General features: G+C 31.4%; 2 long non-coding RNA genes across 2 annotated transcripts; both read left to right on the top strand.

The window, feature by feature from the left end:
* Positions 1-715: 715 nt before the first annotated feature.
* Positions 716-2,627, top strand: LOC107869558. The gene is made up of 2 exons (XR_007054829.1): positions 716-1,633; positions 2,398-2,627. It is a non-coding gene; the product is annotated as an uncharacterized LOC107869558 (long non-coding RNA).
* A 9,269-nt stretch (positions 2,628-11,896) lies between these two features.
* On the top strand, positions 11,897-13,995 carry LOC124897573. Its single transcript, XR_007054333.1, has 2 exons — positions 11,897-12,468; positions 13,530-13,995. It is a non-coding gene; the product is annotated as an uncharacterized LOC124897573 (long non-coding RNA).
* The last annotated feature ends 10,957 nt before the right edge of the window (positions 13,996-24,952 follow it).

Raw genomic sequence — 24,952 nt, 5'->3', positions numbered from 1 at the left:
TCATATTCCAAATTGTACACTAGTTTAATTTCCAAATTTGTATTTTCATTGGCATCTATTGTGTTTCTTTGGCAGAGAAGTGATTGCGGTTGTTATAATCCTGAGAATCTTACCAAGAGGATGTTTTATTTTGGGAGAATTATCTGGCTTGTATTCAGTAATTTCTCTAAGTGCAGCCAATGCAACCTTCTCTCTCTTTATGTTCCTTCCACCTCTTTATCTGATTCTGAAGTGCAACTTTACTCTTTTCAGCTGCCTTAGTTTTTTTATCGCCTGCTTAGCTCTCGTCCTTAACTCGTTATTTTTCAATGTTGTTGTTTTCAGTTCTTTCTTCGGTACTTGAATTTCATTTGATTTTGCATGCACTTCAGATTCTCATACTACTCCCTTAGGCTTTGATGGGTAGAATGTAATAATAGTTGGACGTAATATTGCAGTAGGTATTTGGCATTAGGTGCATTTGTCTCATGATTTTTTTATTGCTGAAGTTGATCATCTTTTCCTTGAAAGTCATGTAACTTCCCACTCTTTATTCATCCATTAACTCTTGTAAGTTATATCGTCCACTCTTGAACGTAAGGTAATTGGGAGTGGGAGAGCACCTCCTCAAGCTTTAAACTCACCCCATCAAATTCTAATTTCAGGTTCTAGCCAAAAGTGCATTTAGTATATTTTTCTGAACATATATAGTTATATTAAGTCATTTGAAAAACAATTCTCTCTTACGGACAGTTTTGTTTTACGTTTTAACTTGATATTAACTCAATTATTTTCTATGGCATGGTAACTATGAAAGTAAATGTTTTCTCTCTTCAACAACAAAAGAAGTGTTTCTTTTAGAATTCCCCATATGTGTCTTCTGCATTAATGTACTAGGCTAATTGTCTATTAGAAGCTGAATATATATGTTATTTGTTGGTGATCCTGAGGTTATAGGAGTAACAACAATGAATATTGTTGCATTACCAATAGCGAGCCTGTACAATTTTCAGCCCCTGCCTTTTTTTGTAATTTTTTGCCTTCTTGGTATCTTTAAAATACAAGAACTTCAAGTAAAAGCACGTCCGAGAATTGGTCACGTCTTGGAAGAAAAGTTGAACAGGAGACAAATAACAACTTGTGGGCAGTTGCGTATGATCTCCAAGGTTTTCATTGTTTATTACTTATTTCTTTCTGCAATATGTTCGTGATTGCCCTCACAATTTTGATTTTCTATTTATTTATAGTTTGTATAAAACAAACACTATTTTGTATTTTTTTTCTTCAAGGGGACGTCATGAATCATTGAATCTCTTGCTCCAGAGATCTTCTTTTTCATTTTATGTTTGTTACTACTAGGAAGTTACTGCAAATTGTATTAAGGGGTGTGGTTGTTATATATTTAAGAGTTTGTGAGCAGAGTTTCTCCCAAGCCGGTGAGTGGCCTAGCGGTTAACAATCGGAGTGACGTATGGGCATGGAGGGTATAGTATTTTCGGTGATAACCTTGTGCTCTATGTTTTTTAACTAAAGAAATTTCTAGTTTCCTTCCTGGTTTTAATTGCATTGTTCTACTTGTAGGTGTCGATGGCTACAGACAACGTTGATGTGCTTGAGAGAATCGCTTCACAGCTCTTTACTACTTCACACGTGGGTAATTTCTTGTTACACCTTTTTAAAAGGTTTTAAGTCCGCAGCCAAAGGTGTGGCCTAGTGGTCAATGAATTGGCCAGGTTTAATATTAGTGGTGATGGTTATCTTGTTGATGATGTTGATTTTTGATGGCTATAATAGGAGCAACAGTTTAATAGAGAGGAAATTCAAGTGGTATCTTTTCCTAATAAGCTTTTTGCTGATATGAAAAATGAGTCATTGTCTGATGCTAGTGTACCAAATATGGATGTGGTTATTAATGCTCCGGTCTCAGGAGGCATCATTCTAATGCCCTCTTCTCTTAGTCAAGTAGACACCTCTATTTTTCAACAATTGCCTGAGGAGTTTCTCACAAAGTTGAAATAGTAAGTCTTTTACGCTTGGCATTATGTTGAATCCAGAAAATGATTTATGGTCAAAAGATGTGGTAAACTAGCTAAAATATATTTGAAAATCAAGCTACTAAATATTTGCAGTTTAAGATTTCTTGATCATCTTAGTTGATTCATAGGCCAAGTTGCCAAAGTTGCTAAAGTAGTGATAAATCATGTTAATAAAACGGGTTCTATAGAAAGTTCGTCCATAAAAAATGATGTCACAATAATTGACAGTCCAAAATATTTCTAATTTGAACTAAAAGGGAAGTGTTTCTGCTAATTTCTACTTCTATCATGTTCTTTATTGCAGTGAGTTGTTGTGTAATAGCAAGATTGCTATTATCCAACTTGGTTTCTGCATTCTAACCTTAACAAAATTGCGGTGCAGGTTGCTAGATACTCCTAATGAACAACTCTGGCCTGGGGTGAGCAAATTAGTTAACTGGCACGAATACCCCCAATGGAAACCACAACCACTCTCAACTGTTGTACCTGGTCTAGCTGAAGATAGACATAATTATGTGTTTAGATGTTGCTATATTTGGTATTGTGGATGTTTAGATTTTGCTATCTATATATGTGGGTTCTTTTATATGAATGTTGGATATTTTAAGAAGATTTTGCTATCTATATATATGGGTTCTTTTGTATGAATGTTGGATATTTTAAGAATTTTATAATATGCTTTTAATATGATTCAACATGGTGTATGTAAAATACAAATAAAAAGGTATTGGAAGAAAAGTAATGACGATAGATTTAGCAACAAATTTAATCATTGCCAAAGAAAAATATTTGCAATGTATTGAGGAAAATATTTTTTTGTCACAAAAATTGAAAATTTTTAGCGACGGACTGGCAATGAAATGTTTGTTCACGAAATAATCAAAACGATGAAAAACAACATGAAATTAGTAACGACATTTATAAATATATCAATGAATATATTCATTGCTAAAAAATAGCAACCGATATAGGGCGTCTCTATTTCATTGCAAATCTAGCAACGGATTTTAGTTTTTTCATTGCTAAATGGTTAGCAACGCGCAATATAGCAACTACTAGTATTCCGTCGCTGATCCATCTCTAAATGGCTTTAGCGGAGGATTTATGTTGATTAGCAACGTTATCGGTCTCTTGCTAAACGCGATTTGTAGTGGTCATAGTTTATAGGCAATAGATGAATATCGATCGGCTTTGAAGAAATATTTTATAAATGTTAGATTTAATTGTTGTTTTGGTATCTCTATTATTATATTGTGTTGTTGTAGTTTACAAATGGTACATCAATATCGGTCGACTTTGAAGAGAAAATTTTTGTGTAAAAATTAGGTTTAATTATGTTGATTTGATATTTCTATTATAGTATTTTTTTTAGTAGTTTACAAGTGGTAGATGAATGTCGGTCAGCTTTGAAAAATTTTTTGTGTAAAGGTTAGGTTTAATTATATTTTTTTGAGATTTCTATTGTCCTATTATTTTGTTATAGTTTACAGGTGATAGATAAATGTTGGTCGGCTTTAAGAATTTTTTTTGTATAAAGATTCATACCTCGATTATCATATTGTTTGATTGTAGTTTACGATCAATTACTATCTGTTCTTTTTATTATTATCCATCTTTTTTCTTCTACTTTCATATCTGTTCGCTCAAAGTAGATATATGGGAGATATTTGAATTGTTTCTGTTGCTACTCATACAGTGAATGTATTTATCCACAAATAATGATGATAAATTTATATTTTTTAATTATGTCCATAATTTTGTATAACTAATGATGTTTCAATTGCTTGATTCATAAATATGTTGCATAGCAGCGAGAGAGGCGTGTGAATTTAATCATATTGGGGAGAAAAGTTAATATAGTTGTATTCTCGTGTCTAAGATTTTTTATTTACATTTTTTTTAATTTGTGATTTATTAAAATTAAGCATGTATTAAAAAATGGGAAGTAAATTACTTTTATATTTTAATTCTGCTCATATTTATTATACAGGTATTGTATGAAGCTTATGAGAATTCACCATGCCAATGTTTTTAATCTTCTTTTGTTGTTTAGTGTTAGAATTTGTTTTAGATTTACAACCAAAATAATAAATTTATGGCATGTAGAATGTACACATATTTAATTCTTTAAATTCTATAAACAAAGAGTCATTGTGACGTTCTACTTTTACATATGTGTCTTCCATAAGGATTAAATCCAAGTGACCTAAAAGAAGTGGTGGTAAAGCAATAGTAACACCAAATAAATTTTTTAACGTGTATGTTTTATGCAAATCATCATTTATAATGTTTGATGTTGCATTTCAATATGTGAGATGCTTTTTGTATTCTTCTGTGTTACTCAATTAATCGGTATATTTTTATTACTTATTTGAGATGCTCAAATTTTCTTCCTTAATATATTCATATTACTCAGACATACTATTTTATTATTTAGAACCTACAACATATATAAATAACTCCTTTTTGAAATTTATCTAAATAAAGAGAACTTTAGATGTTGCAATCTAACTCAACAAGCTAAATTTCATGGAACACATGGACATGATTTATAAATTATTCTCTATGACCATAATTGATGTGAGATACATTATATACAAGTGATGGAAGCGGAATTACAAGTTCAAAAAAAAGTAAAAATGGAAGGAGGAAGCTGTTTTATAAAATTGCATGCTGATATACAGCGTGTATACAACCAAAATGTGAAAAAAGAGAAGCTGATATACAGCTGGTATACGGCTAAAAAGGATCCATTTAAATAGGTACAAAGGGCTGGCCAGATTTGAAAGGGGCCAGAAAGGGGTCCAAATCTCTATCTTTATTCCTTTATTTCCTTGTATTTACTTGATTATTTGCTTGTAATTTAATTAACCTAGATGAATCCTCAGGGAGCAAGCTTATGTTGAAATTATTTACTTTATTTGGTTATTTAATACTTTTTAGTTCATCTCCTTGGGCAAACCTAAGTTTTTAAAATAACTTGAACTTCTTTTTATAGTTACTAATAGTTTAAATCCACATTTAAGAAGTTGTGTTAATCATTTAGCCCAAAGTCTTGGTCCGAATAAAATTTTTAAAGCTAGAATCATTTTTGAAACTTTGATGTTTAGTTTATTTATTAGTTAGAATAAATTAAATGGGTTAGCATCAAATAATTTCTATTTATTCAAAAAAAGATTTTCGAAATAAATTCAATATTTTTCTAAATAATTTCAAAATTTTTAACTTGAATTTTTTTTTGAAATTAGCCAAATAAGTTTAATCCGTTAGGAACCACATTTTGTGGATTTTCGAAAGTGCCTAACATCCTTTTTCGCATTAACTTGAACTCTTGCCTAGACTCTGGTTGTTTTTAAAAGGTTTTCTTTCAGAATCACCCTTTTAAATGGTTTCTTCATTTTTCTAAAATTAAGTGGTGTCATTATTTTTTCAAAATAAAATCAAATAAAACTTCTTTTATTTTCTTTTGTCACAAAGTTATGAAACGTTTTCGACATTTCGAAAATGGATTGTAATAGAATGACGACTCTGCTGGGGACTCATCTAGGTTCTAACCATAAGAATTTTATGAGTTTGGATAAATATTTGTATTAATTGTTACTTTTGTAATTATGTGTTTAAATTTTCACAATTATTAAATGTTGTGTTTCATGGCATACTTTTCCATTTGAGGTCTATAAATTGTTTGGAATTTTGTGGATGTCCCGGCCCTTATTGTTTAATTTCAAATCAAGTGTCGAGAATACGATGGTTTATTAACACGATAGGCATTCGATGGCTTTTCGTATTTTCAAACCCAAGTTGTCCACTTGGAAACCTGGTCGAAACCCACTCTAGATGCCTAGAATAGAGTAAAAAAAAATTATTTAGACATAAGCCTAGGACGAACCAATACCTGAAGAAGTATTGGGCCCATTAGAGAACTTACCTTGCGTCTATTGATCACGAGTCATAACAGAAAATCATCCCTTATATGTTAAATTGGAGGATATAATGTCGAATTGTACAAACCATTGTCCTTTTGGTTTGAGGATTTTATTTTATAATTTATTTTAATTGTAATCTAGAGGAGATCTTCACCTGGAATATATTCAGCAATTTCAAGAAGTTCAAGATCGAAGGACTCCCAAGGAATTTTAATTTAGATTTGCTTCCATGCATGGAACTGATATCACGTATATCCCTTTTTGCTCATTTTTTATCCCTATTTGATTTATTCATGAAGTTTTTAATAATATTTTGGGGGCAAAAGAACATCTTACAAACGGCACGTATATTCTTTAAACATTAGATTTACCTTTGGCTTGAAAGGTCTCATGTATGCTAGGATGCATTAAGAATTGTTTATGTGCTAAAGTGTTTCATTATTTTGCTTTATCTATATTTGTTTGATTTGTGTGTTTAAGTGACATACATTTGGCTTTAAACATGGACTAGTCTATTTTATAGTTTTATATCGTTATTAGGCATATAAGATTCAAAATTTGAATCCTCATAAAAAAAGGCTCTTAAAAGTCCATCAATAAAATTCCTTCCAATTCACCAAGTTTTGTTCAATAATCCATTAGGTTATTGTTTAATTCACAATGACCATGTTTCTCTTACAATTTGTTTTTTCTCACACTTAATTATAGTCAGAACTATCCAGATATTTTATCAATGAAAAAACTATGTTGTCTTCAAATGAACTTTCCAAATACGCCTTTAGGATGTTTATTCATAGACACCCAATCTCTTCAAATCACTTAGTTCATTCTATTCTAAATGTTGTTTTTCCATTAAATTCAAAATCCGTCAAATGATCCAAGTTCTGATCATTCAGTTACTTTCCCAAAGCGCTCTATTCTTTGAATTCTGGACTAATCTATTTTTAATCAAATATATGTCATTTGTTTCATATAATACTCTGGTCAATTATTATAATTCGTGAACTAATATTTTTTACTTTTTGAGTATTTTTCTTTCCTCTTGGGGAGAGACTGATTTGTGTTGGTAATTAAGCTTGTTCATTTTTTAAAGACTAAAAGCAAAGAAATCATTGGCTTCATCAATCACAAAGAAGAATGAATATTCCTTAAAGGCATATTTACGACGTCCTTCAATCATTGAAGTTATTGTTTTCTTTTCTTGTAATCTCACTTTCTTGTCATTATTTTCTTGTAATCACACTTTGTCACTTTATTTTTTTATAATTGCACTTTATGATTTGATTTCTTTGTAATTGTACCTTTTAGTCGTACGAACTAAACTTGACCTGAATTTTCAATAATGGAGTACGTAGGCGGCCTATGTCGGCTTCGATCAATCTATTGAAAAATTTATTCGTCCATCTTATGGTGGAACTTCGTCTGATATGATTCCTACCTCAATGAAATACATGAGAACCGCATTGGTTCGATCACATTCCCTATAAGATTTTCGAAGAAACTGGGCAAATTTTTGAAAGGATCTCAAAATTTTATAAAGAGAATTTTTTTCAGTTACATGGAGATGACAAAGCATGTAATTGGGGCAGAAATTTTTGAGAAGGTCTAAGAAATTTCACAAAACTCAACAATTGATACAAAGGTGACCAACAGACATTGCTAAACCTGAAATCGGGGCATAATTTTTTACAAGTTCTCAAATTTTAAGCTACATTACATCAGAAATAACCCAAGTATATTGCCTTCTAGACTAGGCAGAATTTTTGAGAAGATCTTAGAAATTACATACTAAATATTGTAATAAGTTTCAAAAAAGTTTGAGAGTTTCTATGTTATAAACTGGGGCTAAATTTTTGAGAAAGATCCTAAAAATTCCACAAAACTACGCTTCACGATTAGAAGTCAATAATCAACTAGGAGAATCAGGAGAGCAAGTAAGACCAACACAGTCAGTCTCTCAAAATTAAGATTTTTTTCTTTGGATGCAAGAATGGTGAAGTTACAATGTTGACAACGTTAAACATGACAAAGGGCATTACCAGATCCACCAACCATAATAATCCATACAACTTCTCTTCTCCCTTTTCCTCTTGATTTATGTTTCTATTATTTCGTTATGATCTCTAACACTTCCTCTAATTTGTAAGGAAATGATCATTCATAACGATTGAGATATGGAGATATTACTCAAAACACTATATCTAAATCATCACAAGTCAAACAACTTTATCTTTAAACTCTATCTTCTATTACACTCTTGGATTAGTTACAAGAAATTGTTACATTATTAATGAGTGTTGTTTGAGTTATGAAGGTGACGTTATGTAAGACCACCTCTAAGAATTAACACAAACCAATTCTCTTAAAATTTGAGGATTCAATCCAGAAGCTCAAGACATGCACAAGTCCTTTTAAGGATTTCTGATTCAAAGGATGAAGTTTAACAAATCAACTTCTATATTTTCTTATATGTTAGGGTTTTCTATCCTCCAATAAAATTTCTAGATTTTCATCCCATTCGAGGTAACACATCTTATTATATTTAAGTCATCCACCCTTTCAAGAGGATATTCCAAATCGTCACTTCGTTCGAGGTGACACGTCTTATTATATTTGGGTCATTCGTTCTTTCGAAAGGACACATCTTATTATATTTAGGTTTTCCATTCTTTAAAAGAATACATTGGACCATCACTTTACTTGAGACATCATGTTATTATGCTATGGACTGTCACCTCCTTCAGAGTGATATATTATTATGTTATGGAATGCCCCCTCCTTCAGAGTGGCATGTTATTATGTTATGGATTGTCACATCCTTCAGAGTGATATTATTATGTTATGGACCATTACCTCTTTCAGAGTGATATTTTATTATGTTGTGGACCGTCACCTTCTTCAGAGTGACATGTTATTATGTTATGGATTGTTACCTTCTTCAGAGTGACATGATATCATGTTACGGATCGTCATCTTCTTTAGAGTGACAGGTTATTATGTTATTGGGTCGTTACCTTCTTCAGAGTAACATGCTATTATGTTATGGGTCGTCACCTCCTTCAGAGTGATATGGTATTATGTTATGGACCGTCATCTCCTTCAGAGTGACATATTATTATATTATGGGTTGTCACCTTCTTCAAAGTGACATGATTATTATGTTATGGACCATCACCTCCTTCAGAGTGATATTTTATTATGTTATGGACTGTGACCTCCTTCAGAGTGATATTTTATTATGTTATGGACCATCACTTCCTTCAGAGTGACATGGTATTACGTTATGGACCGCCAACTCCTTTAGAGTGATATATTATTATGTTACGAATCATCACCTCCTTCAGAGTGACATGTTATTATATTATGGACTACTACCCCCTTCAGAGTGACATGTTATATGTTATGGACCATCACCTTCTTCAGAATGACATGTTATTATGTCCACCTCCTTCAGAGTGATATCTTATTATGTTATGGACTAGCACCTTCTTCAGCATAACATATTGTATTATAGACTGTCACCTCCTTGAGAGTGACACATTATTATATGGATCGCCACCTCCTTCAAAGTAGCATGCTATTCGACTGTCACTTTCTTTAGATAACATGTTATTAGATTGATCGTCACATCCTTCAACGTTATGTGTTATTGATTGTGACCTCCTTTAGTGTAGCATACTAAATAAGGTTTGCATAATTGCCCTTATATTGGATTTATTACTAATAAATTTAGTGAAGGTGATTAATAGACACGTTGGATACCGTCACTCCATTCAAAGTGGCATGTTACATTTAAAATAATTCATTCGCCTTTCAATGAGACACATTGGACCGCACTCCGTTCAAAGTAACAGATTTTAAAATAGATCGTTCGCCTTTCAATAAGACACATTAAACCGTCACTCCGTTCAAAGTGACATATTATATTCAAAATGAGTCGTCCATATTTTAATGAGATGCGTTGGACCATCATTCTATTCATAGTGGCATGTTACATTCAAAATGGATCGTCCGTCTTTCAATGAGACACGTTGGACTGTCACTCCATTCAAAGTGGCATGTTACATTCAAAATAGGTCATTTTTCTATCAATGAGACACATTAGACCGTCACTCCATTCAAAGTGGAACGTTACTTTTAATGAGACACGTTGAACCATCACTTCGTTCAAAGTGGCATGTTACATTCAAAATGGATCGTCCACCTTTCAATGAGACACGTTAGATCGTCACTCCATTCAAAGTGACATGTTAAAAAATTAAAAATAGGTCGTTCGCCTATCAATAAGACACGTTGGACCATCACTCCATTTAAAGTGGCATGTTACATTTAAGATAAGTCATTTTCCTTTTACTAATACAGGTTGGATTGTCACCCCGTTCAAAGTGGCATAATATTTTTAGAATAGGTTTTGTAAATTGGTTCATCAACTATCTCAGTGTAGCATGTTCAAATAGGTTTACACCAATTTACCTTTAAGAAAAGCAACATTTACAACTAATTATTTGTTTGAGTTATTGTCGAGAGCATCCAAAAAGATGAAATTCTCAAATCAAAATCATAGGTGTGGACGACTCCAAAAAAGACGCAGCACAACGTGGAACTTTTTCTTAGCAGCAAATTGGGACATAGTCTGAAGATGAATATCAAGCTCTTTGGATATAAGTTAAAGGATGACTTTCACCGCCATCAAACCAGACCTCTTTTAGAAGGCATATGGGGTATTTTGGGATATTCTGATTTTAGTTTCACTTTTAGGATATTTCTAAACTCATACTGAAAGTAACCCTCTCCTCCCTTCAAATTTGGGTGATAACGCACTCAGAGTTTTAAAAATTATGTCTAGATAAATTATTGCCTATGGATGTGACGGATCCCAAAATCATGGTTAAGAGGTTACAAGCCTCTTTTCCTTAACTCAATTGACTTATCACTCATCCTAAGTCAAAGGTCGTTTATAATAAAAGACTATATTTTCTACTGATTGGGTCAAACTACAAATAGTCTGATTTCCTGAATATTGAGATATGTAGGCTGAGCTATATGTAGAAAATTCGGCTGCATTCCAACCCCTCTCCAGTCCTCTTATTTCCTAGCTTTTCGATTTCATCAAAATTCAAAAATAGAAATAGCTTGTGAATTTTTTAAAAATGAAGCTTTATGATCTACAAGCTGACTGAATTCTCATGCAACCTTAGTTATGTAGAAAATCCAATACCAGGATCCGGCCATAATTCCCTAAGAACTCGTGCGAAAATCAACCCCCTTCGTGAAACGAATTTGTGGTCGAACAAAAATTAGGAACGTCAAACTCCTTTTGCCCCAGGGTTACTTGCATTCACCCTACTCAAGGGGGATAGTTGTTGGCAACTAATTTTGTCATCCACGACTAAGCTTAATTCTGAGTTTCTTCGATTTTAACTAATTACAACATTTATTTTATCTGGATAAAATCTTTTAAAATGTTCATCTATGTAATTTTGTCATTTTAAGTAGAAATTATATATTTTCGTATTTATACGAGATCGTATCATTTGGTTACTTAAATAACCAGTTTACTAAAATTGAATTTTAATCAAAGGTTATCTTGAAAATTAATTCAAATGGACAAAGTCTTGATTTAAATATAATTTATTCTGAGAAATAATTTATTTGAAAAAATATATGTTTAATTTTTTTAAATTCAAGAAGCTCCGGATTAAACTGGTTGATAATTTGTATCGAGTTTAATTGAATTTCAGTTAATTTATTGAAATTGATCATAATTAAAATCAATTTTGCCACAATTGCAATGCAATTAGACTATTGATTTTCAATATGATTAAATCTTAATAAAATTGACTAAAATTATAACTTAGGGGCATTTATTAAACTCCTAGTCCTAAAATAACCATTTCCCTATTTTTAAAAATTTGGTTTAGCCACCTCAGCCCAAATAACATTTCAGCAGCCTAAATCCACAACCCCATTAACAATAGCCAGCCCAATTTCCCTTTCCTTTTCCCCCTTTTACTAACAAACCCACTCCAACAACAACAAAACCATCGATAACATACAACCAACTACCAACATCAAATAATAGCTTCAACATCAACGTTAATCCAGAACCCGGGAAATTGACCCGTCAACAACCCGACAGTTTCGATCCGATATCGACACCTCATCCTCGTTTGAATTTCGGATTTCAAATTCGTACAAGAATAGTACGATTTCCAGCTACTCAACAAACCTTATCTCATTTTTTGAACTTGAATTTTCCAAGATCGCCCTTGAATATTTCTATCTTACATCGTTAATTCATCATGAATTTAGGATTGGGTTCAATATAAACCCCTCCTATTCACTCTTTAAAGGGGTTGGAGGAAGAGAGATTAATTTAGCAGAGAACCCCAATTAAAAGGAATTTCGCTAAATTAAAGTTTCAATGCTAAATTCTTGTAAGACCGTTTGTCTTAGGATTTTCGATGAAGAAATTTTATTCGTAGTTTTTCGGTGGTACGAAGAGAATCCATAAGCTCGCAGTCTCGGTGAGTTATCCCAAATAAGATAAACACTTATTATTTATTTATTCGTTCATCTTCTTTTTCTTTTTATGTAGTTATGATGGAATTATTTGTTGTAGATGCGTTGAAGACGATAGGATTTTGTGTTTGATGATTGTTCGAAAGATGCTAGCGATATATTCATTGTTTGTTGGTTTGAAATCTAGTTTTATTTAGCCTTATTAAGAATGGTTTGTTATTGTTCATCTCATTTGAAAATTTTCAAATTAAGACTAGATGTTGAAGTATTTTTATTGTTTTGCGTAATTCTGTTGTTGGATATGTGCTCTAGTGAAAGAAAATTATAGGTTGCGTATCTTTCGTTTTTCTCTTCTTTTTTTTTTTGAAAATTCATTGAATGTGTTTTTTTTAGAAGGGTAATGAGTTGACAATGAGAGTTGTAAAAATCAATCCTTGGATTCAAAACTGTGAATTTTCTTCTTTAAAAGTCTTATTTTCTCTTGTGAGATTTTCAATCGCTTATTGTTGGAACTATGTGATATGTTATTTGGTGTCTTATTTGTGTGTATATGAATATGGATAGGCTATCAAATAATCATATAAGGTCCCCGGGTATTTGATTCTTTGGCATGTGGTTGTCTGTTTCTCTACGGCCAATGTTAACTTTCTTATGAATATAATACTTACTTGGTCCTATCTAGGATCTGTATGATCGTCCTGTTACTGTCAACTTTCCGCCATGCTCTAAAGCCTTACTTTTTAAGCTTCCTTCTCAATGGCTTGGCGATTTGGAGCGTTAAAGAAATTTTACATGGTCGTTATAACGTGTTTTTGTGTCATTGTGAAATGTTCACTTGGCAAATTATTTCATTACTGAAATATTGATGTCTTTTTCTCCTATGATACATGCATTTAGCTTTAGTTTAAAGGTTCAATTGCTTGATTATGTTTTTTTTTTTTTTTTTTGGGTGAATATGCTATCAAGAAATTTAGTTAATGATAATTGATTCTTTGAAGTACGTTGTAGTATTAGTTGGATGCTAATTTCTTTCACTTATTTTTGTCGCATGTGATACTTACTAAAGGAGTCCAATTGGATTTTCACTCCTTTTCATCCCTTTGCATTTGAGTCAAGCCTCCGCTTAAGTCTAAATGGCTTATTTTTGGGAAGAAAATAAGGTTGTATACAAGGATATACATGAGATATACATTATATACAGGTGGTGGAAGCGAATTTACAAGTTAAGAGAAGTAAAAATGAAAGGAGGAAGATAGTATACAAAATTTCAAGCTGATATATAGCGTGTATTAGCCAAAACATGGAAAAAGTGGAGCTGATATACAGCTGGTAAACAGCTGAAAAAGAGGCTTAATTTAAATAGGCCCAAAGGGCTGGTCAAATTTGAAATGGGCCAAAAGGGGCCAAATTTCTATCTTTATTCCTTTATTTCCTTGTATTTACTTGATTATTTGCTTGTAATTTAATTAATTTAGATGAATCATCGGGGAGTAAGCTTATGTTGAAATTATTTACTTTATTTGGTTGCTTAGTATTTTTAGTTCCTCTAATTAGGCAAACCTAAGTTTTTAAAATAACTTGAACTTCTTTTTCCTAGTTATTAATAGTCTAAATCGTCATTTAAGACGTTGGGTTAATCATTTAGCCCAAAGTCTTGATTCGCATAAAATTGTTAAAGTTAGAATCATTTTTGGAACTTTGATGTTTAGTTTATTACTTAGAATAAATTAAATGAATTAGCATCAAATAATTTCTATTTGTTAAAAAAAGATTTTCAAAATAAATTCAAGATTTTTCTAAAATAATTTCAAGATTTTTAACTTGATAAGTTTTTCAAAATTAGCCAAATAAGTTTAATCCGTTGAAAATCACACTTTGTGGATTTTCGAAAGTGCCTAACACCTTCGTTCGAATATACTTGAACCCTTACCTAGACTCTGGTTGTTTTTAAAAGGGTTTCTTTCAAAATCATCTTTTTTAAATGATTTCTTAATTTTTCTAAAATGAAGTGACGACTCTAAATTATTTTTCCAAAATAAAATCGAATAAGACATCTTTTATTTTTTCGTCACGAAGTTATGAAACGTTTTCAACTTTTCGAAAATAGATTGTAACAAACACCATTTGTTGATTGGAGAAAATACTTTTGCATTATCTTGCTTGGAGATGAATCGTTGTATAATAAATCTTTGATATTACCGATGCATTTCAAACCAGTGATTAAGGCAAATTCAAAGATGAAAAATTTAAGAATGTTGCCCTTGACGATGACATGCATCTCGTCTTGATTGTTTTGCTCGATCTCAAGCATAAGTAAATACTTTGTCATTTGTCCAATGTAATTGAACAGTAGGATATTGAGATAACACCCAAAAATCATCACAACAAACAAGTCAATTACTTCTTGTCCGATAACCACTTTAATGCATCTTTAAATTTTAAATTACAAGAGCTTCCAAATCTCAAAGGAAGTGGTGGAATATCCTTTATAACATAACTAATATCCTGAAAAAGGGACATACATAAAAATAGTTAATTTTGAATGAGAAACATAATTCAACATAAATAACGAAACACATAATACTACACTGTAACTCTTGTAAAAGATACATAATCTTAAGAAAGATACAAGTTTCTACTTATCAAGTACATATTTAACAACTTAAAATAAGAGATACATACTATATCGTTCAACAAAACATGTATCTCTTGCATTTACAATATGTATCTCTCGTAAATAACTAACATACAAAGAACTAGAAACAAGAGATACATATAATTTACTAGTTACATAAATAGAGATACAATTTTTTAAAAAGTATCAGGTTAACATAAACAAGTATCTTGGCCTAATAAAACACATGCAATACCTTATGAAGTGTGTCTCTACTTGTAACTTCAACAATTAGCCTTCTTCTTTTACGAACTACTCCTCTGGAACTGGTACATCCACTATTTTTAGAAATAACCGCTTCTTTCTTCTTAACCTTCTTTGTCATTTTATCATGCAATTTCTGCATAACAACGGAATTTTTTCGCTGTTTGGACCTATTTTCTTGAAAATCATCAGAGTCTTTGTCAAATACACCAAACATAAAATTATCAATATCTTTATTTTGTTTAAAGATTTTCAATACTAAAAGATGGTCCGGTATCTAAATTCATTATGTTAATAGAAGAGATAAAGGTTGTAATTTCTATATATTAAAGCCTTTATTCAACAATGTTAACGGAAAAAACTTAAAAAAAATTAAAATGAAAATTAATTTGAGATTTTAACTAAGCTATTGAAGTTGATAAAATGATAGTGAAGAAGAAATTGGAGTTGGGGGGGGGGGGGGGGGGGGGGGCGAACTCTTTTTAAAATTGTAAAGAAATTGAGATTAAAATGACAAGAAATCGCACCTTGATAAATGGTGTTGATGGAGGAGGTAATTGCCCCTTCAATTTTGTAATTTGCATCCGACAAAAATGGGGATGTTTAGGATGTATCTTTAGCTTTTAATTGAAATAGTGAAAAAAAAAAATAAAGATTTCTGTAATATTTAAAATTGAAGAAATTTTTAGTAATTTTGATATCTTAAGTTGTGCTATTATGAAAATTTTTCATTTATTTATCTTAAACCAAGCGAATTTCATTTAAATTCATATCTTGTTGGATATGGATTTCTTATGTCATTCAATATCTCCTTTGCTAGCAACCTGTTTTCTAACATGACTGATGACTGTACTTTTGAAGAATCCTGACTGGTTGCTAAAGATGACGTGAGAGAAGGATCATACTCATTTATACAAATACTGATAAGATTCTATTAATGGAGATATTCTAAGCATTCGAAAACATGACTAAACAAGTGCGCAAAAAGAATCTAGGAATATATGTTCTCCTGTAAAGAAAGTTACTACTGCATTGCGTACATCTTAATTCACTCTATTTCGATACTAAAAGGTCACTTTCATGGGGAAAGGACAGAAATGAGACTTCAAATTAAACTATTTTCACTAAAATGACCATGAAATTTAAATTTCACTTTCTAGCCATTTCAATTTGCTGGCTTGTTCTATGCGGTTTCTACACACCATCTATATAGTTTCTATTAAGGCTGTTAAGTGGGTCGGGTCGGGCCCGGGTTGGGGTTAAGTAGGCCGGGCCAGTCCGGGCTCAACAGTAAAATTTATAAAAACAACCCTAACCCGGCCCACTTAACCCAACCCGGTCAAAACCACCTAAACCCGATTAAAAAATTGGTCAAACCCGGTCAAAATATAAAAGAAAACTTTTTTTTCAATATACATTATATATACCCACCTATATACATTATAAATAAGTTAAACAATATATATACACTATATATATAGTATATACTACATTAGAATTTAAAAAATATATACACATATACACAATTACACATATATACGCACCATTCAATATATATGTACTACTTTAAAGTTTAAATAAAATATAGAGAAAAGACATCATTTCCCCCCTGAACTTGTCGGTACAACTCACTTTAGACCTTTAACTTAACACACATTTATTTACCCCCCTTAACATCTTTAAAATGAATTAATATCCCCTTAAAGCTGACGTGAATTTTTTTTTTTTTAAAATGTGTATTTATTTGAAAAAAGAAAAATGGTCCCACTTTTTAAATATATATATATATATATATATATATATAAAATCACAAATTTCTTCTTCAAGAATTGGATTGTTACTCTCATTTCTTTCAACAAGTCCAAACCAGCAATAAAAACAATCTTCACTTGTAATTCACATTCCCTACTGATCCATTAGCCATCCCTAACTCAGTCCTCTTTTCACTTACGAAATATGGATGAATTGGCAGCAATTACTTTAGACTACCATAAAAAATTTTTCTTATAATTTGGAGAAAAACCTGAGAAAGATCAGTCCTTGAAGTCGAAAAGGTCATTTTAGAGATGATTTCAAGATGTTTGATGAAATGTTTCAACCAAATGTTGCGATTTTTAACTTGATTATATTGAGTTTGATTCATTTTGAATTTTTGAAAGAATATTACTTAAACTTTTTTTTAGGTGTTTGCAGGGGTGGATGAATTTTTTTAATGGAGTATGAGAAAGAAAGAAAGGGGCGGGGTCGGCGACATTTTGCAGGTGATTTTATGTTGAATTTGCAATGAACAAAAGTAAATAACCTTTAAAATCTCATTGGTTTCTAGACCTTGTAGTTGATTTGAAGTGAATCTGGAATTCTTAAATAGTTAAAGTGAAAAAATTTTCATATCTTAAGGAGATTTGGTAGTAGAGAATTTACTAGAATAATGTGGGTGGCTTCAATAGTATCTGCGTTTTGTATTTGCGGGGGAAAATTCTGAACAATAGTGTGTGATGAATTTGTTTGAGAAGTAGTGCCAATTTGCTAGAAAATCTCTGCAAATTTACAGAGGAGAGAAAGAAAAAAGGGGCTGGGGAGGTAGTGTTTGCAGGGATGGGGATGAACGAATTTATTTGACAGCAGTAGAAAGAAATACCGACGTCGTGATGGAGGGGGGGAGGGGCGGTGTTTGAAGGGATAGAGGTGGGGTTGGATGGATTTGATGGAGTAGGTCAAGGGGCAAGGGGCAAGAGGGGAGGGGGAGGAGGGGCAGGGGTGGCTGAAGAAGAAAGCAAATGGGGTGTTTTTTTATTTTTTTTAAATATATATATATAAATTAAAAAAAATATTTACGTGGCTCTGAAATGGCAGTGATGTGGCGCTGACGTGTGGGCGCGTGTAACGCACTCTCCGTTGTGAGAGTGGTATTACATCTTTAAGAGTTAAACTAATACACTTTAAAGATGTTAAGGAGGGTAAATAAATGTATGTTAAGTTAAAGGTCTAAAGTGAGTTGTGACGACAAGTTCGGGGGGAAATGATGTCTTTTCTCTAAAATATACTACAATATATATACATTACAACATTTATATATATAGTTATATACTAATTTATAAAATATATACACATGTATACGTTAAATATACACGTCTATAGAAGATATATACATATATATACGCATCATTCAATATACATGTACTACTTAAAATAAAATATACTACAATATATATACATTACAATATATATATATATATATATATATATATATATATAGAGAGAGAGAGAGAGAGAGAGAGAGAGTTATATACTAATTTATAAAACATATACACATGTATACGTAAAATACACACGTCTATAGAAGATATATACACACATATACGCACCATTCAATATATATGTAATACTTTAAATAAAATATACTACAATATATATACATTACAATATATATATATATATACAGATATATATATACACACACACACACATATATATATAGTTATATACTAATTTATAAAATATATACACATGTATACGTTAAATATACACATCTATTGAAGATATATACACATGTATACGCACAATTCAATGTATATGTACTACTTTAAATAAAATGTACTACAATATATATAGTTATATACTAATTTATAAAACATATACACATGTATGCGTTAAATATACACATTTATAGAAAATATATACACAAATATACAAAACATATGCAACTTAATATAATAAATTAATAATACTTGGTAGTAAATTAATAATATATTAAAAGTTTTTAATTTAAACTAGAAATTCAATTTAAATCATTAAATGAAAAAAATTATAAAGTAAGGACTAAGGAGTGAATGAATTTGGGGAATTTTATTAATTGTGAAATGATCCAAAATTTATAATTTACATGAATGAAAAATCTACAAATTATGCATCATTTTTTCCAACTTATTCATGTTAATATTAACGGGAACTTGCATAGAATAGTCGAAGTCAATGGGGGCAAAACCATGCATTGGACTTGATTCTGTTGAGTTCTCCTGTGAAAACAAAATTTCTTCATGTTTCAGCTCGTCGTTCGGCTCCGGTTCCATTCCTTGATTTCTTCTTTCCGCTCTAATCCAATCTCTGAGACAAACTAGAACATTCATTGCATTGCTTCCCAACGAGTGTCGGTTGTCTCCAAACTGTTGTCGTCCCTGACTAAAGGCGCTCTCTGATGCAACGGTTAACATTGGAACATTCAAGATATCTCTAGCTAATCTTGAAAGCACAGGATATTGTGTTTCATTACTCCTCCACCAATCCAACATATTGATCCGTCGTCTGCGATCCTCTAGCGGCGATAGAAGACAATATTTCACCTCTTCCTGATAAATTAATGTGTAAGCTCTCTCATCAACACTGTTCCAACAAGGTAAATCATAAATAAATCAGGAAAACTACTATGTGCCGGCCTTTTAGAAGATGATGGCTCCTCGAAAGGATGAGGAGCGACTGTTGGAGTGATATTTGTAGGTACAGCTAAATCAAATAAATCAGCATAGTGATTATATAAATTTTCTATGTATTCATTCGCATCACTCATAGCCATCCACAAATCAGGTGGTACTTGTTCAGAATCATTATTAGTATTTATTTCTAAGTTAGCATAAATAATAGTACTAAAGTGGCACATAGTATTATATTTCATGCACGGATTTAGCATAGCACCAACCAAGTAAATAGGAGGAATCGGGAAAAAATATATTTTAAATTTAGTAAACATGACACCAACAACTTCTTTATAACCTTCTTTATTTTTATATTCTTTGAGTAAACCAAAAATATCGGCTATATATCCCAAAATATTACAAATAGTAAGATAATAAGCACCGGAAAATTCAACTGTAGCTACATAAAATTTTTCTAAAAACTTAACAAGATCATTAATTACAACCCAATCAGAATCATGTAGCATGCAATCAGCACAATCAGCAAATGAACCGCAATGTTGGTTAAAGGCTAGTGTAATAGGAACTCTATATTTATAACAATTTTTTAAAAAATCATACGTAGAATTTCATCTAATATCAATTTCCTTAGGCATCAATATCGGTGTAAGTCCATTTTCTTGACATTTAACTTTAAATTCTCTAATTCTCGATCTACGATTATTTCCTTGAATAAAACCAACAGCAAGACGAATTTTTTCAATATAAAGCTCAAAAAATTCAAGACCATCTTTTACAATTAAATTAGATATATGACATGCACACTTAATATGAAAAATTTCAACCAACGGCGAAGATAGCTTAGATTTTAATTTTTTTATAGCAGTCTTGTTGTTAGAAGCATTATCAAAAGCAATACATAAAATTTTATTTTCGATACCATAAAATCCGACAACTTTAATGATATAATCAGCAATAAAATCTCCAGTATGTTTATGATCTTCATCATATAAAAAAACAAGAATACGTTTTTGCATCACAAAATTACTATCCATCCAGTGACAAGTAACGGTTAAATAATCATTTTTATTTACAGCACGACCAAGATCAGAAGTTAGGGACAATCTACATTGAATGTTTTTTAACAATGTTGATAAATAAAAATAATATTATGAATGAAGTCTAAAAATATCGGCCCTACAAGTACTTCTAGGAATACCATTAAACATAGGATTATAAATTGCTTGAATATAATGAATAAAGACATCAGAAGAAGGAAAACTAAAAGGCAAACAACCCACAGCTACTATTTTAGCTATTTTTTCTCGGTCCCTCAATTTATTATACTTCTTCGTTACCTGATCGGTTGTTAGGTCCATTCTAGTTTGCGTTGGCTCCGCAAACATCCCCACCACCTCATGCAATTTTTAACTCTCTTTCTTGAGCATCACCTATATGTCTCATTAACATACCTGTACCCCCTTGCTTGCCTCCGGTTTTATGCTTATATATTTGTTGACAAATATTGCATTGCACCTTAGTATCTGATATACGTTCCAGAAATTACCATGCAACACTAGTTGTTTTACAAGGTCTTGGGGCACGGGGAAGACGGGAAGGGAGATTAACCGATTCAGATCTAACGTTAGCATTTCCTACAGTGGGTGTCTCACCAATATTTTCATCATCTTCGTCTAAATTAACCGCATCTACTTCATTTTTTTCTTTTATACCGTAATTTTCCTGAGTTTCTACATAATCCATATCGTGAGCACTTAAACCTATTTCTTCCTCAAAAGATGTACCAAGCGGTATCGGAGGTGAAGACACACGGGTATATCTACTACTTAAAGTACCTCTACCGCTAGTAATTCACTTTTTACTACCACTACCGCTTCTGGAACAAAATTTTTTAACACCTTTAGTAGCGAGGTTTCTTAATTTATCCATAATATAAATTAAATTAAACTAAAAAAATTCAAAATACACAAATATAATAAAATTAAATATTCAACAATTAATACAATAAATAAAAATTAAACGTAAGAGATGGAACGACAATACCAAATTTTGAAAGTATCCGAAGGTTGCGACTTTAGAAACTTCCACTCGTACTTTGTAAACGCAAAATTAAAAAATTAAATTGAGCACTTTAGGAAATTAAATATATTGAATATTTGAGAATTGAGAATTGAGAATTGATATTTGAGAGAGAATGAGATTTGGGAGAGTGAAAAATTGTGTGAAAAATGATTTGGAAGTGTAGGGTATTTATAGAGTTTTTTTTAGGATTAAAAAATTATTTTAAAAGTAAAAATATTTTTATTTTTAATCAATGGGCCCAAACTAGCCGTTTGGACCAAAAACGGCTATATAGCCGTTGGGCCAACGACTAGTTTGACCCAAAATCCAAAATTAAAAAAAATATATATATTAATCTGGGCTGGGCTGGGTTGGTTAATCGGCGGGCCTGGACTGAGCTTGGTCCGGGCCGGGTTAACCGGGCCCAAATAAAAAAAAAATTGGCCCGGTACCCGGTACCCTAAAGCCCTTGGGCTTACCGGGCCGATTTCTTTAGGTGGGACGGTTCGGGCCGGGTAGGGCCTGGTCAGCCCAGCCTACTTGACACCCTTAGTTTCTATACATATCTTATACATATAAATATTCTATATAAAAATTATATAGTTTCGATGCACAATTTATACAATAATTGTACTTTTTTTTTACACATTTTATACAATAATTGTACTTTTTTTTACACAATTATATAATTTTTATACACTATATATATATATATATATATATATATATATATATACATACATACATACATATTTGATCGAACTATACAATTGCTATACATATATCTTATATAGATAAATATTCAATATAACAATTACATTGTTTTTATATAATTATATTTAATTATTATTTTTAAATAATAAAAAAAGCAGGATATTTTTTCAGTTAAAAAAATTTATAGGAAAAAAAACTGAAATACTTTTAAAAGGGTCGAATGACCCAAGTTGACAACTGTATCTGTATTGTAGATGGACTATATCAATATTGTATATGGACTGTATCTGAACTATGTGGGTCAAAATGACCCAAATTAGGAAACGACTATAAAGTGAAAATTGTATACCCGACTGGTCACTTTTTGAAAAGATATAAAACTTAGCCTATTTGTTTCAAAAAGTGCTATAGTGTGTCTTTTTCCCTTTCATAAATTAATCAATTCACATATACCTAATTAATGGTATGTTTTTTAATTTTAATGTAGAGTTTTACAATAAACTCTTTATTAACTACATCTCATATATTTTAAATCTAAATTTGTGTTTTGGTAGAAGAATTATATCTTTCATATTTGAACAATGCAATAATCATATTGATTTAATTTTATGCTAACTATGAAGTAGTTCATTACAGCTGTTGTAAAAAAAAAAAAGAAAATTAAGACCAACAATGTAAGCAAGCTCAAATAAGTAATATAAACTTTTATCTAACAAAATAATAAATTGGTACAATGTACACCTTAATTTGCCAAAAATCCACAAGAAACTACTCTAATTATCCAGTACTAACTCCCACCAGTCGATGGGACTTAGAGGAAAGAGCATATCAATGGGACCTAATGTACTGTCATTGTCCAATACTATTATCTACTGGCGGATGTTTGGCTAAAATTAAATTGAAGAAAAGTTCCAAGACTATATGAGTAAATATTTCCTGTTCACGTTGGCCACAAGAAACCTCTAATTAGTCAAGTTACTTTGGCTCCAAGCTAGTCAACATAATATATACCAAAGCATTCAACAAGAACAGCCAAATCAAATGAAAAATTTTATGGTGGAAGAGGTCCACCACATCATAATAGTTGTACGAGGGTGTTCATTATTGGCTTAAGTCATCGATAAATTCTTAAATTTATCATGAAAATTCACTTAGACCCCTCAACTAAGGCCTGTATCTATCAAGCCCCTAACCCACCCAAATTTTAATTCAATTAGACATTTTTGCTGACATGACACCATAATTACATTACACATTCCAGACGCACGTGAACCCAAAAAAAATTGATTTACAAAGCCAACTAAAAAGTGACACGTCAACAAAATAATAAAGCCAAACATAAAAATATATTTTTAAAAAAATAAAATTCTTTCATGGCATTCTTATCTTTTCTCTGTTCTTACTTCTATCTTCTTCCTCATTTTAATTCTTCTTGTTTTTTTTTTCAATTTTCTCTTTCTTTTTGAATTTGTTTTGTTCATTGGAAGTTGCTCTAATCACGAGCTTTGTTTTTATTGATTAGTGATTCCAATGTTCCTTCTTACTTTACCACTGAACGACATGGCGTGTCATTGGAAAAATGGTGTGTCACCGAAAAAAATAACAACCTTAATATAAATCATTATCAGACAATTTTTATAATTTTTTTCTGCTTTGATCGATGAACTTGGCTTAATTGGTGCTTTTCCGGCCAAAATAACAACGACATTAGATTTTATTTTTGAGTTTGATGGTCGGAAGTGAAGAATTGGGGAAGAAGACAGCAAAGAAGTTTGAGACATTGCATGAGGTAGAAATTCACTGGTATAATGTGTGATTAAATTTCGAACTCTTGGCCCAAAGTTAGCAATGTCTCTAGTAATCCTTTGGCATCATGTCTTTCACTTAGAGAGACACTTAAGCATGGCAGAGCAACATTATTTTGAGGTGAACAAGACGGCAAAGAAGACAAAGGGTTGTCATTTTAAATTAATTTTAAAATAATTTTTTTTATGTTGCTATAATATATTTTAAAATATTTTTTTGGACCCACATGACATGTGTCACTGTTTAATTCGTTAAATTGTCATGTCATCGAAAGTGCATGACACGCATTTAATCTTTTTAGTTGATTGACAAAAAAAGTCTGATTTAATCAAAATTCGGGGCTTAAGAACCTGATAGATACAAACCTTAGTTAAGGGGTCCAAGTGAATTTTCGGGACAAATTTAAGGGACTATCACTAACTTAAGTCTTCATTATTTGACACTGACGTGGTGGACTCCACTCATTTATTATTGTATACTTCCCTCAACCCATATTTACCATCATTCTCTCACTTTCCTCCTTATTTTCTTAAATTTTCTCCACTTTATTGTTTTATTAATTTCTTAAGTTTTCTTTAATTTACTTCCTCAATTTTTAAT

Source organism: Capsicum annuum, chromosome 4, assembly GCF_002878395.1.
Source record: "Capsicum annuum cultivar UCD-10X-F1 chromosome 4, UCD10Xv1.1, whole genome shotgun sequence".
Classification (NCBI taxonomy): domain Eukaryota; kingdom Viridiplantae; phylum Streptophyta; class Magnoliopsida; order Solanales; family Solanaceae; genus Capsicum; species Capsicum annuum.
The sequence above is the reverse complement of the archived record's forward strand: the minus strand, read 5'-3'. Positions and strand labels throughout refer to the sequence as shown.